Raw genomic sequence first — 19,167 nt, 5'->3', positions numbered from 1 at the left:
AGGTCCTTTGTTACTGAACGGGGTAAACAATACATTTGTTAACTTCTTCCCATTATTATTATTTTTACTGACCATACTGCTCGTACTACTACTACTACTACTACTACTACTAATAATAATAATAATAATAATAATAATAATAATAATAACAATAATCATAGAAAGCCATTTTGAGTAGTGGTTTCAGCGTGTCGCCTTTCTCCACCGGGGAGAATATAATACAATATATACCATGGCGAATGGAAATACGAGTCTGGCGTCTAGCTAATTTAAGGATAACATATGTAGGCGTATGTATCAAATCCTAGGACAGAAGAAAAATTTCGAGCATCTGTCTAATATTCGTCAAAATAAAATGAGAAAAAATGGGTCTGGTTTGGGTATATTGAGATGAATCTTCATTCATCTTATATAGTTTAGTGTTAACTGCATCTGAGGTAGAAGTTCAACCCATTCTTAAACACACCCACTCACACCCACTCACACACACACACACACACACACACACACACATATATATATATATATATATATATATATATATATATATGAACATAATAGTTTGTCTTACCTATATTTCATTTGTCCCTCTCCCTGATGTTCAGCTGATGATGTGTATCAGTATCTTGACTCCTATTTCTGCATTTTTTTTAATTTTTAAGATCGAAATCCGCTATCTTTTAGTTTAGTTAACTCCCTGAACTTACTCCGTGCTGCTTGAACACTGAACACTTCTTTCCTTGAGAATCGAAACCGAAACAAAATGCACTTTGAGATCAGACTATCCGGTGACTACCTATCATCCTCGCAAGGCCCACATAACCGACTATTAGACTTTCATGGTTTATATACCAGGATGTAATTTGTAGGGATCTCCTCCTCTGCCTCGACTCATCCATTCTTAATCAGAGATAATATAATACTTTCATTATACGCAGATAGTTCATTGGTAAAGTAGCTCCACTAAAATAATCCTCTTTTGAAGAAATCACAAATAACACGAAGATTAGGCCTATATTGCAAATAAAGTCCAGGTATAAGAAAAATCAGCTTGTACAATCAGCTGCTAAACAATATTCCAAGAATTTGTCATTTAAACAATCTTTGATATTATGAAGTTAATGAATCACTGTATTTTCCTCCACGTCTCAAAAAAAAAAAAAAAAAAAACTGTATATTCAGTTCATTTTAATGTTATCGAGAAGTACATATTTTCAGCCAGTATATTGATTTGCAGCCAAGTGTATGCTGATACGTCAGATACTGGTAGCAATTACGCATGTCTATTCATGAAATAAAGAATGGGAAATGAGTGACTCATTACCTGAAGATCTGCTGTATAATCGAGTTAGGCTGTGCATTCTTCCTGTACAGTTCAGCTGCAGAAGGTGTAAATTACACAAGAAGAAATAGATTTATTCGTGTTAACAATGTCACTGTACACCACATTTGACTATTCCAGTATCGAATCAAATCACTCTGTAGAGTAGAGTTATTAAGAGAAAATTCCGGAAGTAATAATATAGGTAATATGTGCACAAAGTAATAAAAAAGTCCATTCCTACAATAAGTTGTTTCGCAGGGCTTTCAAGGCAGGCAGGCAAACATGTCCAATATTAAAAATGATAACCAACAGGTAGTTGTTGCAAAATTAAATTGTACGTTATACAAACGGTTGATTGACGTTCTCGAGTTATGTGCATGTCGGTTAGCAAGGAATGTCCTGATGTATTTTGTAATGAATTTAGAGGAAAAAATGAGATCTTGATGCATTTTGGTACTTTCTAATTTCCGTTAGACATTGAGTGTTTCGCAGGTACTACACCGACTAATAGGTTAGCATGCATCCCGCCTGTATTGCTTCTATATATATTTTTAAACATAATGTTGTTCAATTAGGTAGTAGTAAAGCAGTCAAATTAGCTGTGAGATAGTAGTCAGGCATGGACAAGTAACGTGTACTGAGCAGAAAGCTTTCTCTATACTCATTTGCACAGTTAATTCTAAATTTAGAAAGGAGCAAAATGGTTTTGAATTAGGTGATGATCTCTGTAACCACAGAAGAGCATTATAACTTGAAAAAAAAATAAAAGCTAGTAAAAAACCTTCAGTAAGATAAAGTACGTTTGCAGTAAAGTTGTGAATAAACTACTATCATTTACAAGCTCATAGCAAAAAAAAGGTAAGAAAAAGAAGCAAAAGTTACAAAAAGTTCGTACAAAGCTAAAGAAAATGTATCGCTTGTGGCGTTTCTTCCTAAATATTCGAAAAGCGTCCAGAAAATGTATTCAAAAGGTAAATTTGACGATCAACGTCGCAAAGTGATAGGGAAGCGTAAACGTAAATTATTTCGATAAATGTCAATGGTCATTTTGTTGAATGTTGCAAGAATGATGATAATAATTTTGAATCTGCAGTGCAATAGTACTGCACTGAGTAGAGAGTTAGTCAGTGAATCAGATGCTGAGCACGTATTATTAGTAAATAGTAAATATAAGTCTTTTCAGATAACGCTTAGTTGTTCGGTAAGCAAACTACACACACTTGTAAAATTCAAAAGCAAAAATGTTCGCAAAACTAATTGTATATCACGAATGCTTGTTAGTGTTAAACCATCTGGTAACCATATTGCTGTAAGAAAATTAATCCATACAGGTTTGTCGAAAACAGTTTATAGAAAGCTAATATAATAGACTATTTAAGTGTAAAAAAATAGCGAGCAGAGTAAACATTCACAAAGACAGAAAAAAAAGAATCGTAAAGACTGTGGTTTAAATCAATTTTCCAATTCGAAATTTTGTAAGCAGTTTAATTTTCGGTGAAATGTTTCCGTAGTCAATATAAAAAATCAAATTTTGCAAAATTCAAGTGTTATTCAGTTATATTGAATGAAAATAGGAAAAGGAGAATAACTTACAAAGTGTTACCAACTGCAGTACTAAGAAGCCAAGTGGATTTGTTGATACATTATTTTCTAAAACAAATACAATGAGTACGAAGCTCTTACTCACTTGTGAATTCACCTCTATCATGTTTTGTCAAATAAAACCATTCAAAATATAGAATAATCTGGTTGCTAAAATGCTTCCTTTCCGATTAGAGGCTGCCGAAATCATGAAAGAGGAAGAACTTTAAAGGTCTATAGTTCGAATCCTAATACGTGGACCTACCCTAGTCGCGCCGAGACTTCCCTTAGGAACTAGAACGTGCCCTATTCAAATATCCAGGAATATTAAGTACTTCAAATTATATGCCAGTTGCCAAACTCCCTCTATAAAATTTGTTGCATGAGTACCTTAAGATTGTGAAACATGTATTAGTTCCTAAGTGAAGTCTTGACGCGACTTCAGTAGATTTACAACTTTGAAAGTAATCGGCCTTCAGGACTCATTTTTTCATGTTTTCGACAACCTATAACTTCGAGAGAAAGCATTTGTGCACCGAGGTTGATCTATACTTTTTGTCTTATCTTGGTGTCAGGAATTACCTCCCAAACGTTGTCCATTTTGCTTTGAAGCACCCTGTATATTATTACTGGAAACGAATGATCGTAAAATAAATTCATATTATTAGAATATGGGAGGAAATGAGAGAATCCGGAGGAAAGAGACACCGGGTGAAGCATTTAAAACCGTTTTTAGAAATATCAGGAAAATTACAAATCGGATTTTTTAAAAAAGAAAAAGTAAGAGAAGTTGTTTAGGAGCAGTCAACGATACCACACTCGACCCCCTGCCCTATTCCCTGGGGTCTGGAGAGGGTGGACTTTGAAACCGTAAATAGGAATCCCCATTTTTCATTGCAAATTCGGATTCTGCGGAAAAACTACGTATCTTTTATGTTAGACACCTTCGTTGCCTGACAGAAGGCGCTGTTACTGAAAAAAAAAAATCAAAATGAGCTAGTCACGATTGTAAAATGAGGGATTGGAAGTTATTTTCGGGATTATCTGGAAAACTACAAATAAGATTTTAAATAGTTCTAACAAAAGTGGTATGTCTCGAAGAGGATCATCCAGCGGTATCACACTCGAAAACTTCCCCGTGGGAAGGAAATGGTCAATTAGGAAATCCTGAATAGCAACCCCATTTTTTTTATTACTGATTCGGATTCTCTGGGAAAAATACCTGACTTTTGTATTGAACATTTTTTTTTTTTTTGCCTGATAGATTTCTCTGCAGGGTGTCGAGTATGGTATCGTTGGATGTCCTCTTTTAAGACAAATAACTTTCGTTTCAACTTTTTTAAAATCTGATTTTTTTAGTTTTGCTTTTATTTCCCAAAAACAATTTTAAATGCCTCACTCCGTATATATACATACATACATATATATATATATAACTCAGTGCGTCATTGCTGCTTGGCCTACAATTGTTCAAAGGCCATTTTTTCAGTGTAACGAGACCTTCCAAACGGTAACTCTCTCATGTCCTTATCATACCTTTGGAAATTCCGGAAGAATCGGCCATTTAAAAAAAATCACTCCCTTGGAACTTTTGCGCCCCTCGGATCCGAGTTTATCTGGGAATCTCAAGAAGAAAGGGAAATACTCAAAGTTGCCGACAATCCGTGTGCAAAATTTCAATCTGATATCTTGCAAAGTAAGGTCGTGAAAATATTTTGAAATTTGCTTTAAGAATTCATGACCATCTGCCTCCAAATTGACCAATCTGTTCCAATATGTATCTCAGGTGTTTTTTTGTCCATGCTTGATTTGAGCAATAAAAGAAACCAGGCTTAAATACATGTTAAAAAATCTAAATAAGCGATCAAAAATAACACTACTCCATGGTAACAAAAGGTACCATAAATCCTTAGGATGTTAACTGAAGAACCTTGTGGTGTGCACTCCGTCAATCGTGTTTCAGTTTGGAGTCCTATTCCGAAACCCGGTAACTTATGATTAGAAATTGCTAGAAGATATATTGATGAAAAATAGATGATTCGTAAAACAAAGCAATGCTGTAGATTGGAGTAAACCTGATACTTCAGTTAGTCTTAAATTTCTAACGTAAATGGAGTAGGTCTGTGAACCTTCGAATATTCATTTGTTGTTATAAGAATTTTTGAAATGTAAAGCGTACTAGCTATATTTGAAAGACAAATTAAGCTCTGAGAGACGTGGTTTGTTATTACTTTGCATCTTTTGGTAAACCCAAAATTGAGAAGAGCTGACATGTGGACAAAGAAGATTCATATGTATTTATCTTTCAGGTATACGACCCTGCGTTATGAAACATGTATTTATTATTGAATTACCATGTATTACATAAATAAAAGTATAAGCCGAAAATGTTCAATTATTTAAGTAGCCTTCTCTCACCAGCACATATGCGACAGACTATCACAGCCAGCATTTAGACCTTGAACCAAACTCTGTACGAGGCGTGTTGCCAAGTGTTCTATGTAATAATATTGTTGAATATCATACGACGTTGTATTTAAATGTGACATTAAGTTTTCTGTGTGTTACTGGAAAACCGTTAAGTTCACGTACAGTTAAGAATGGTAAGCCACTCCGTCTTAATTTATAACCTTGGGATCAAATTTCCGTTTTTTTTTCTTTTTCACATCCTGCCTTACTGAAGTTCTAGTTCTCATCGGGAAGGAGTGGGATTAAACTGTATATGTAAGACGTAAGGATGACTTAAAACTTAAAGATACAGACACTTCGCTATAATAGTGTGGCAAAATGTCTACTTTCTGGTCCACCCTTTCTTTAACAGTACAGTAGTGATAGAAATCTAGGTTCATCCTAATACTAATGCATTTTTAATTCTTAGAATAAGAAAGTGAAAATAACTGTATAAAGTGCATCTTATCTAAGAAGTAGGATAATGGTAATCAATCAGTTTTATTCTTATACAATTTTAATGGTTATTAGTTTATGATGACGTAATTTGGAATGTCAGACCCAGTGAATACCTACGGAGGTGCTTCTAGTTGTGCCACAATTTTCTCGCAGTTTTGCGTAGTTAGAAGTCTTCGAATGACAATATGAGTCAAACCTTTTAATGGAGAAGACAAAGCATTTAAAGCAACTGATAAGAACACTCAAAACTGTATATAAGAACTGAAGAGTGATGGGCACCTCAAAAGTGGAAGTGAAAAACACGAATTACAACATTTTCCGCAATAACTGCTCGCGCTACAATGGAATTGCAGGGCGATTGGGGATATTCAAGGATTTTCGAAATTTATTGTTGCATTTAAAATTCTCGAGACGATTTGAGTATCAACACAGGTATATTACAGCTTTCTATTCAAAAGATATCGTTAAGGAAGAAATGTGTTTAATTTGAAACGTTTTATAAGAAATACCTTTCAGACTAGATTTGCAATATTAGTTGTAGTGTAAGCAGTGGTGCTATTTATCTGGTTCGCCCCTTTTTGCTAGAATCGGTTGTTAAATTGTTTCCAGTTCTCAGAAACATTTATTATGCCCAGACATAACAGTAAATTTTACCGACTTATACCCAGAAACAGTAACTTTTAGTGTATCATGGTCTTAAAAATTCTTATAGCTACTTGGTTAAATATGTGATCCGCTTTCGCCACGATTTTTCGCTGTCATTTCCTTTCTACACTTTTTGCAATTTGTTATTAGGTTCACAAATTCGTGCTCTTCCCAAAGTTTTAAAAGATTTTGATCGTTATCAACCTATTCCTTCACAAATATTAAAACTGTTAGTTCATTGCCCTTGCACATTCGCCATGTTTATAACATAAACGCTCCTGTCTTTCCCACAATGCAACTATTTGGTTACCTTGCGCAAGTAGTTCCCTCCGCTTGCCGTATAGTCCCATCTTTATAACCGCTTATATATAAACAAATAAACAGATTTTTCAATACTCTTATATATATTATCAAGCGCACATACGATCAAATCATCCATATCTTTCCTGTAAATTTTAAAAATTTTTCTGGAAACGCACGCCCAAATTTGGAATTTAACCCGTTATTTCCTGTGAACAAATTCCTTACAGATTCATGTCGTTTCTCCCATAATTATTTTCTGGCTCCGTCCTGGTTACTGCTGCTCAGCTTTGACAATAATCAAATTTGTGACTGCATCAATTCCTTGTTTTTATGGCGTGGACTTATATTACTTTAAATAATATTCTTTGCTTTTACATACGTTCAATAACTCCATGAAGATTTCACGTTGAAACAATTGCATTAATCATAATTTATATTTACATTACCAATTCGACAATACTTTGAACGATGGTCAAGAAATTTTAAGATTTTCTTAACAAACGCTGCATTTCTTGGTTTGTCTATGCAGCCATCGTCACGAAGCACACCTTCGCGCGTTCAGCATTCAGCGTCTGTATTTTTACGCCTGATACTAACTACGCCAAGGTGACCAGACGTCCCGTTTAAGCCGGGACAGTCCCTTATTTTCAACTGTTGTCCCGTTTTTTTCTGATTCTCAAACGGGACTCCTAAATTTTCCGTTTTTAAGCAAACAGGACCCAGGTGTCCCGTAATTATTATTCAAAATATAAATGGTCAATGCTAATTCTACACTCTTCCGTACCAACACTCATTGGGAAGGTTCAACCGTTCCTAGAACTTCTGAATATTCAAATGAGAATTGAGCGTTCTGTGGTTCAAGTGGGAAATCTAAGCTTTGAAGTAGTTAAAAGTATTTTTTGGTAGTACTTATTTTAGAAACGCTGTGTTATCATTCTTACTTGTGTATTTTGTAAATTGAAAACCCTGCTGAGACTCGAAATGCAATGTGGAAGCACCCCCCCCCCTGGTCGCCGATTCGTATCCGTCCCATTTTTTAAAATAAAAATTCTGGTCATCTTGAACTACGCTTATTATTGAAAAGCACCTTTTCATTGACAATATACATATTGTCGAATTTCATTGTTATTCACTATTAAAGTTACATAATCAAAGTACTAAAAGTGATAAGGATAAGCATCGATGATGCTGGAGATTATTGAACTATTTTATTTATGAAGTTACTGCCACTTTACGTTCCTTTGTGCCTTGAACAGGAAATGCAAGTCACCACTGCACAGCGTTGCCAACACGTTGAAAAAGATAAAACCATAACATAAAGTTTGCGTCAACGTTTCGTGCATGGAACCTTATTCCACTTCAGACAAGAGTAACTGGGAATTTAAAAGGGAACGGGAGTGAGGGAGAACACACGCTCACATATGGCGCGCGGGAGGGACGATAATCTTTTTTGAAGATTATTAGAATCCTGGAATCTTGAAATTTTCCTCTTCTTAAAAGTTTATTTTTCCGGTTATCACTCCTCTTCTTTCTTACACTATCAATATTAGACATATTATGGTTTACTAACACTTTACACAAACTTAGATGGGCTATTTGTTTTTATGGGCTATTCACTTTAAATGGACTTTGCTTTTTTATACGAGTACAAACTTATATCTTTGTTCATAACACGTTTTAATACAAATTGAGTAACATATTGATTATTTATTATATTTTCATTTTATATTACCTATATATATTTTTCATATTATATTTATTCATATTATATTTATTCATATTAAATAACCTTTATAGTTCGTACACCATTACATGGATCATAAGATTTCAACTCCCCCTTTTTTTCTTTTTTTTAAGTGTCTGACTCGTGTTATTACACTAAACATATGAAATTTTCAACATTTTAAAGAGAATTAAATACAAAATGCAAATGTAAATATTTTTATACGCATTTGTACTTACTTATAACTAATTTTTAAAATAACCTTTAATAATGTATTGTTGTCATTATTTAAACATTTAAAATACAACATTTAAACGATATTATATTAGCCTACTAGTTAACATACAATATAATGCAATAATATAGCAACATAAGAATATGAAATAAACTTTCTTATTCGTAGATAATTTCTCAAAACATACTACATATTAAAAACTTTATTTTCAACATAATGTTGAATAATATACATTTGTCGAGATTTAATAAAATTTATCGGCGCGTTTAAGATCCACAGCTAAATTTTTACAATGTAATAATTCAGTTATGATTCTCTCTGACCACTCGACAGGGTCTGCCTCGCTAAATTTCGAAGATACTTACCCACAATGAATTATTTGTTTCCCATCCCGAGACGAGGCCGGAATATAGAACACAAGGTTAAAATACAAAATAATAAAGAATGGGATTTACCAAAATTGCTTACTCAGAGCTTTAAAGAAATATTACATTACCCAACATATATGGGGGTAACCTCGTCTCCATGACTTGGCATACATCTTTGCTATTTTTTCCATTATTTTCGAAAAGAAAATATCAACGGACATCTGGAAGTCGCATCGCTGATCACAGATGCCTGCTTACATCATATCAAATAACTTTTTTTACATTCTTTGAACTCGCTCATTGAATAACACAAGGAATTTGTAGATTTACCAACGCAAATACTAGTACATCGGATGAACACAGATTTCTACAGTACAGAAAATTCAAATATTTATCAACATTTAATATTTTTTCTAAAATTTCGTGTATTCGTTTATTATTACTTCTTGACTGAACTCTTTGAGACAAACATACCGGTACTGTTGTTAGTGTGTTGCATGGAACAGTTTCTATACTACTTTCTAAATCTGAATTTTTAAACTCACTTGAGATTACATCGTGATATTTTTCAGAACTGTGTTTTACAGCTAAATCTAACCAAATCTTGCGAGTTTGTTTCGTAGGTTTCCACACCTTAAGTCGATCTACAGAATGCGAACCAATTGATTTACCAGTTAAAGCTGTTGCCTAGCAACGCGAGGAGACGGAGAGAAAAGTGGATTAGTCTGACAAGTGTTTTGGGTGCAACAACTGTTAACAACTACGATGGAAGAAATTACGAACAAGTGAATACGCAATATTACAAATAGTATATTTCTAATACGATGTAAGTGCGATACCATAGTACATTTTAAAAGGTGATCAGATAACAATAAAAATGTAATTGCAAGAAGAAGATTTAAAGTCCCAAATAATCTGTTCATAATTATAAATTCAAGGATCGTCCCAGCGACTAGGATCAGCAAAGCAGTAAAATACGTGCTATTCATTGCGAAGATGAAAGGAAAGCAACCCGCAATCCACAGGACATCCTCCCTGGACTCACCAAATGATTAACCTCTGCCCCTAAGTGAGTGAACAGTGCTAGTGAAATTGTGGAAATCAATAATGTAACCTAATACGACCAATAATTCGTGACGACCGCGTCATCCGTGTTCTTAATAATAAATGGGCCGAAAATTAAAATATCATCATAATCAGTTATCCAAATTAAAGTGCCTAAAATGATGTAATATATGTTCGTAAAGGTTTAGTGTTGCTAATTAAAGTGTAAAGCGAAATAGTGAGTATCCTTTACCAAAATAATTATCATGATTTAAATTTGCATTTATTAGTCTAAGAAATAACCTGAATATCTTTCCATTTCAGTTTGAATAACCAGTGCCTGTGCAACGTAATAATTTCTACATTATTAAATTGCATCAGCACTGAGAGTACAGTTAGAATCTGCTTTTGTGTCGGTTTACCAGAACGTCCTGACCAAACTCTGAACCGTGTTGTCCAGCGGCTATATGATCAGCTTAGGTGGTCGATCCGACCCGTTATTAAAATCTAAAGAAGACATACGAACGGTGAAGAATCGAATCCCAGACCATAGTAAAAGCTTGAGCCCACCTTGGGACCACAGGACACGAACCACATACACTAATATATGGCTTTCCCGCACAGGGACGTTTAAGGTTCGAACCTGGATACACTAATAGTCTGTTTCAAAAAACTAAATCATTCACCTGTATTCTGTGTTTACTGTTCCCCTGTTGTGAGTTGTACCTCTCATTTCGCTTTCGGATCACATCTTTTCTTTTAAAATCTGCCATTACCAATTTATTGTCTCAACTTTCATTATCATTTTCACTTATATCGTTCGTAAAAATACCAAAATGTTCGAAGATAGGTTTTTCAGCCGGAATGTTCAAATGTAAACTTCCTGGACTCGTGCCAAGACTACTTGATATCGAATAATTCAATAACACAGCAACTTGTGGTTTGAATTTCTCCCAGAAACCATGATCATCTTTACAATATAATCTGAATAACCTGTTCGTCTCCTGATGGATTCTCTCGACCGCGTTCGAAGCTGGGTGGTACGGCGTTGAATAAAATATTTTAACACAATATTCTTCCATTTTCTGCTTGAAGTTTTTAGAAATAAAACAACTGCCATTGTCCGCTAATATAGCCGAAGGTATTCCTAAGTGCACAAAGTACAATGATTCCAAGTATTTAACTACACACTTCGTAGTAGCGTTCCGGAGCGGATAAAGAACAAGGTAGCGAGTAAGAACGTCCAAAACAAAAAGTATAAATTTATATTTTGAAGGAGATGGCACGAAAGGTCCAATGATATCAATTGAAATCGATCTCCTAGGGCGTTTCACCTGTATGGTTTCTAAAGGTCTAGCTGGGGGTCGAGTATCAACTTTAGTTCGTTTACACTCGAGGCAGTCATTAATATAGTTCATCACATCTTGCCGCATAGATTTCCAACAACAAATTTCACTGATAAAACTTACTGTTCTTTCACATCCGAAGTGTCCACGGTTGTTAGGCATGTCTTCAATTACCAAATTTACTAAAGATGGTGGGATGCAGATCCTCCAACTGTTAGGGAAATGAAAGTTCTTATACAACAAAATCCCATTTTCCAATTTGTAGAATTTTTCTACATATCTATTTTGAATCTTACTGTAAGCATCGTTTGGTTTCTCCAAAATTTAATAATTGTATTGTATTCAGGATGTTCCTTTTGTTTTTCGGTTAACTCTCCTGGTGTGATATTTCTGAAAAATGATGGGAGGACTTCTAAATTGTTTATATCCAAAATTTCACTAGGAGGGGCCAAAACTATTCTTGACAATGCATCATTGGCAACATTTTCACTCCCCGAAATGTGCTTTATTTCTAAATTAAATTCCTGTAGTTGAAGACTCCACCAAGCCAAACGGGAGTTCCAATGGCGAATTTTATTTAAAAACACTAATGAATTATGGTATGTGTAAACTTTAACGTGGTGGCCATATAATAAATGTCCCCATTTACGTATTGCTGTAACAGTTGCATACGCCTCTAATTCCGTGATAGTGAAATTTCGCTGTGCGCTATTCAGAGTCTTACTGTAAAAACCAAGTATGTGTTTCTCACCATTGACTTCTTGAAATAATATACTTCCAACTGCTACCAGCGAATTGTCTGTCACTAAACAAAAATCGTGATCTAACACCGGATGATTTAACAACACCTCTTCAGATAATGATTCTTTCAACTTAACAAAACTTTGCTCACATTCGTCAGTCCAAATCCACTTTTTATTCTTTTTCAAAAGTTCAAACAACGGATTGGCTAGATGAGCGAAATGATATACGAATTTAGAACACCACTCAAACAAACCTAACACTCGCTTTAGTTCCTTTACATTTTTGGGACGAGGCAATGTTCGAATTGTTCCGACGTATGATGGATCCTTTTTCACGCCTTCAGGTGTGACTACGAAACCAAGAAATTGAAAACTCATATTGCAAAATGAAGATTTCTTTAATTTTGCAGTCATGTTAGCTTCTTCTAATTTCGTAAACAACAAATTCAAAATTTCTAACTGTTCATCAAAAGAAAAAGTTGGTACTGAAATATCATCAATATACGTAACTAATTTATCAAATAATGCATGACCTAACACAACCAAAAGACAAGCCATCAATCCTACGCCTCCATTTGCGTATCCGAAAGGTTTGGATGTAAATATATACATCTTCCCATTCCATGAGAACGCTATGTAATCTCTACAATTTTCAGAAACTGGGACTTGTGTATAGCTTACTACTAATTCAATATTTGATACATACTTTGCACCCTGAAACTTTAACAAGTGATCTATCTTATTCACTTTCAATTGTTTTATTTTTACATGGGCACTTAAAACCGTCAAATGTACTACTACACGCATCTTACTTGTATTTTTGTTTGGCACACAGAAAATTGGGTGTGAATGAATTGATACAAAAGGTTCTATTACACCACATCGTAACCATTAATCAATTTGTGATTCAATATTTTCTTTAAATTCATATGGTAATGTATATTGCCTTTTTACTAACGGTTGATAAGTATCTACCTCAATTTCATACTCAAACTTATTACAATGTCCGGGAATATTTTTAAAAATTTTCCTATGTTTCAACAACAATTTAAACAATCTTTCCTTCTCAAAATCAGACAACTGTGCTTCCTTAACCTTTTCCCGTATTTTTGAAATTGAAACAAATACACTTTCTTTTTGACTATCCATTGTATTACATACTGCAACTCTATTTAACGATTTATAATGCGATTTTTCGATCTCACAATCAATCTCTGAAATCTGTTGTGAATAGTAATCAAACAAAACTTTATCCTCATTGGCAATTTCTAAATTTAGCACCTGTTTCTTTTTCTTACCTGAAAAATCCACAAACAAAATATGTGGGGCTGGTCAGAAGTGTGGCTGAGAGATTATTGACGCTACTCGTTTCCATGTCTCTAAAGACAAAAGGCTAACTGATGCTCCAGAGTCACACAAGGCTACTACTGGTTGATTTGAAATCTGTACCTTTATCTCAGCTGACCTACATTGACTATTAAACCTTTGTTCTTCATCGCTACTCTCAGATGAATCGATGTCCCAGCTTACAACATTCACTATATTCTTTCCAATCACAACAAGCTCGCATTGCAAATCATTTTTGAGTGCATTTCGATTTTCAGTGCCTAAATTACCATTTACATTACCAACTCTGCCAACCGCACTCGCGTTGGAGAGTAACGTTAGTTTAAATTCTGATCTTTATTTTCTGGGAACATAACTCTTGGGCTATAATATGGAAATCGTTGTGCAGGTTGACTATATGTAGGCATTGACTGTGCTCGGTTTATACCTTCATCGTAATTACTGTTTACAAAATTAACTCTTTCGTTTTGATTCGAAGTTTCATAATCACGATCGTCTTCATAGTTATTACGATTATTACCTTGGCTCTCATTACGATCATTATTTCCAGCATGCCTATTCTTACCATTGTTCCAATGAAACCTTTTCTTGTTCGGATTTCCCTTCTTTTTCGATCCTTTAAATTTCCATTTAGTTGAATTTTCACGATTTTCATTACCATAATTTTCCCTTTTATTGGACTTCTCATAATTGCCCTGCACTTCATCTACCTGATTAACACGTACAGTTTTACCATGAAAATTGTTCCTATCATTAACATTTCTGCTACCATAATACAGCGCTTCGAGATTTTGTAGGCCAGTTAAAAATGAATTGAAATCTAAATTTGGGAACAATGCTAACTGTCGTCGGTAAGAAATAGGTATCAGCTGTTTAATCGTGTTCACAATAAAAGTTTCCGGTACACCAGATGACAAACCATGCATCTTGTTGAATCTTTTGCAAACAAAGTCAGTAACGGTACCGTCAGTTTTCGGATTGAACGCTTCAGATTGCAACACCGATAATTTACTTGCAATAACTTGTTCGGAAGCAAACTGAGCTTTAAATTCTTTAGTGAAATCTTCAAATGAACAAAATATACCTAATTTTGATTTGTACCACTCACGAGCATTACCGGTAAAAACAAATCCTAGTACATCTAAATATTGAGATTTAGGTAAATCTACAGCGTGCGCCGCGAGGTTAAACTGCTTTAAGAACAAAGTTGGTGACTCATAGTGATGTGAGGTGGAAAATTTTCCGCGGAAAATTTTTCATTTCGGAAAATTTTCCGGAAAATTTTCCGCTATATTTTTCCGGAAAATTTTCCGTTCTAAAAAAACTACAAAAATCAAGTAACAATTCCTCAGCAATCAGGAAATTGATTGAATTCATGTATAGAAATGTTAAAAAGTGAAAGATCGTTTAAAGAATCTGAAAATTTTCATGGCTCAGACAATTTTCAGTACTATGTAGGAACTAGTGGAACAATTTTTCATGAATCGAAAAATTGTCTGTCCTGTTACAGTGATGAAAATTTTCCGATTGATAAAAACATACTCCACTTATTCCTACATGGTTGTTTAGTCGAGATGTGAGGTGGAAAATTTTCTTCTATATTTTTCCGGAAAATTTTCCGTTCTTAACAAATATCAATGATTAAGTAACAATTCGTCAGTATTCATAAAATTGATTGAATTCATATATAGAAACGTTAAAAAGTGAAAGATCGTTTAAAGAATCTGAAAACTTTCATGGGTCAGACAATTTTCAGTACTATGAAGGAACAAGTTAAACAATTGTTCATGAATCGAAATATTTTCTGCCTTATATGGACAAATTGAAGAACTTTTTATGAGTCGAAAAGTTTTCATCATTTTGAAGCAAAAGTAAAACAGCTTTTTTGTGAATCGGAAAGTTATTTTGCTCTGTAGAAACAAGTGAAAGGAATCTTCATAGATCGGAAAATTCTCATCATGATGTAGAAACAAGTGGAAAACACTTTTCATACGCCGGACAATTTTGGATATTATGTATAGTGATGTTACGTGGAAAATTTTCCACTATATTTAACTGCACATAGAGCTACAAAGTTGAAGTTCAATATAGGAAAGTTAGTCAGCAACAAATTATAATTTTCCAATTAGCTTTCGGGAACCGGAAAATTTTCTATTTCAAGTTGTGAAATAAAATTTTACAGTGTTTCTCTCTCTCTCTTGCTCTGCGAGCTCCTTCGTTGCTTTGGTATGGAAAACCTGGCTTCGATTCCCAGCGGGAGCTCATGTAGTTCGGATTCCACGTTAATCAGTTGGTACCATTTTATATAGTCTCGCTGCTGAAAGGGACGTTAAACTCAAAATAAACTCAATTCAACTACTCTCTCTCTCTCTCTCTCTGTGTGTGTGTGTGTGTATGCAAAGTGCAGAGAATATACATCGAGTTCGTAGAGTACAAATATCCCATTCTATTATATAAAATTTCAATTTATTAAAAGTCATGAATATTTTCCGGTTCATAAAAACATACTCCACTTATTCATTCGAAAAATTATTCCACTTGTTCCTACATAGTACTGAAAATTGTCTAAGCCATGAAAATTTTCAGATTCTTTAAACCACCTTTCACTTTTTAACGTTTCTATATATAAATTCAATCAATTTTATGAATACTGACGAATTGTTACTTAATCACTGATATTGGTTAACGGAAAATTTTCCGGGAAAATATAGAAGAAAATTTTCCACCTCATATCTCAACTAAACAACGATGTAGGAATAAGTGGAGTATGTTTTTATGAATCGGAAAATTTTCATCACTGTAGGACAGACAATTTTTCGATTCATGAAAAATTGTTCCACTAGTTCCTACATCGTAATGACAATTGTCTGAGCCATGAAAATTTTCAGATTCTTTAAACGATCTTTCACTTTTTAACGTTTCTATATATGAATTCAATCAATTTTATGAATACTGACGAATTGTTACTTAAACACTGATATTTGTTAAGAACGGAAAATTTTCCGGAAAATATAGAAGAAAATTTTCCACCTCACATCTCGACAAAACAACGATGTAGGAGTAAGTGGAGTATGTTTTTATCAATCGGAAAATTTTCATCACTGTAACAGGACAGACAATTTTTCGATTCATGAAAAATTGTTCCACTAGTTCCTACATAGTACTGAAAATTGTCTGAGCCATGAAAATTTTCAGATTCTTTAAACGATCTTTCACTTTTTAACATTTCTATACATGAATTCAATCAATTTCATGATTGCTGAGGAATTGTTACTTAATCACTGATATTTGTTAAGAACGGAAAATTTTCCGGGAAAATATAGAAGAAAATTTTCCACCTCATATCTCGACTAAACAACGATGTAGGAATAAGTGGAGTATGTTTTTATGAATCGGAAAATTTTCCGGAAAATTTTCATCACTGGTGACTCATCATCTTCTAAACTGAAAATGTCGGAAACATTTCAATATCACCATGACGTAATATTCGACGTTTAGCACTTTTCACATCACCCCTGTCAGATTTGCTTACTTTAATTCGTTTCTTTAACTTTGTTATTTCGCTTGCTGTGGAGGAACTAGAATCTGTTTGGTTGGAACTACTAGTTTCTTCCTTGCTGTATTTTGACTTATGGCTACTCCTATCATCACCCGATATACTTAATCTACGCCATTTGTGTTCACTCCCCTCTCTGTTAGCACTCTCGGCTAATGAGGTTAACTTCGTTTGAGTTTCATCTACATTTATTTCTAAACCTGACAACCTATCGCTTATTAGAGCAATGTTCTGATTCATGTTGATAACGTCAATACCTTGAGGAATGGTGTTCTATGACAAACTATCGACCCTACGATGTTATATTGCGGCATTTCTATCTAACTTATGAGACGTGTCAATCAATTCCAATAACATCTTTTCTTTATTTTCTAAATTACTTTCAATATTGTTTATTGACTCCTCGATCGATTCAATTTTTTCGAATGCTCGATCCGCCTTTTCTTCACATTTACCCAAATCGACAATAATGTTCTCAAGTTCTTGACAATTAAGAACAGTTTTCCCCCATATTTTCTCACATTTATCATTTACCTTTTCGCATTTCTCATCTATTTCTTTAGATATTTATTCGTATCTACCTACGCATTCTTTTCTTATTATTTCTAATTGCACCTCAAGTTTATCGTCAATCTGCTTTTTTGTTATTTCACTAACTTCCACAATCTTTTCAATTTTGCTTTCTAAAAATTCACGTACATTATTAGTTTGTTCACTCACCTTTTCTATTTTGCTTTCTAGTGACTCATGCAAAGTTTGCATTTCAGCTTTATTTGCATTAATTGCGTCCAAAAGTAACAACATTATTTTCATCCATTTTGCACAACTATGTAAAAATTCTAAACACGAGTCAGAAACTTACCTTTTACTTTTATGTTTCTAAACATGAATCACTACTTTTGCTTTACGGTACAGGAGTTATGTGCCTGTTTGCTGCGCCATTTTGTAACCCGCCTGAGTTCGATTCTCTTATTCGGGCACTAAAGATTTTTATTTATGGTAGACTTAGTGGTTAGAGGGAACAAGCATTTTACCCCGCAGCTAGTAATGCTAGAATAAAGGACAAGCAAATCTCCAAGTTGGATCACGGACCAATTTGAACTCAGACTAAGGTTATAGTCGCGCGTACCCACCGTCTTCGGTAAGCCCATTAATACCTACAGAGTGCACACAAGTACCTGGATATAATACCCACCATTTCGATAGTGATTCATGTAATGAATACGGTAACTATAATGGGAAACAAAACATATACATGAAGTAAATTATATTTGATTAAAAACAAGTCATATATTAGATTTACTTACGTGTACAACTTTTACTATATTTTATTGATAAACCTATTTGAATATGTACTCAAAACCTATTAGCCCATTTCAAATTTTATTTAAGATTTATATGAAAAAAAAATTATGAAAGATTGATTTAAAAAAATTGCACACCGTAGTTGCCGGCTAGAATTTAATTTGAACGATATATTAACACTTAGCACACGTTATTTATTTACACTCCACTTCACTGAACTGCAAATTGATGAAATTTTTCTGGGGGGTGGACCTTATAGTTATTTCCTGTGAAGAAATACCTTACAGATTCATGTCCTTTCTCCCATAATTATTTTCTGGCTCCGTCCTGGTTACTGCTGCTCAGCTTTGACAATAATCAAATTTGTGACTGCATCAATTCCTTGTTTTTATGGCGTGGACTTATATTACTTTAAATAATATTTTTTTGCTTTTACATATGTTCAATAACTCCATGAAGATTTCACGTTGAAACAATTGCATTAATCATAATTCATATTTACATTACCAATTGGACAACATTTTGAACGATGGTCCAGAAATTTTAAGATTTTCTTAACAAACGCTGCATTTCTTGGTTTGTCTATGCAGCCATCGTCACAAAGCACACCTTCGCGCGTTCAACAACCAGCGTCTGTATTTTTACGCCTGATACTAACTACGCTTATTATTGAAAAGCACCTTTTCATAGACAATATACATATTATCGAATTTCATTGTTATTCACTATTAATGTTACAT

The sequence above is a fragment of the Thermobia domestica genome, chromosome 18, assembly GCF_964235325.1.
Source record: "Thermobia domestica chromosome 18, izTheDome1.hap1.1, whole genome shotgun sequence".
NCBI lineage: Eukaryota > Metazoa > Arthropoda > Insecta > Zygentoma > Lepismatidae > Thermobia > Thermobia domestica.
Note: the sequence above shows the minus strand (reverse complement) of the source record.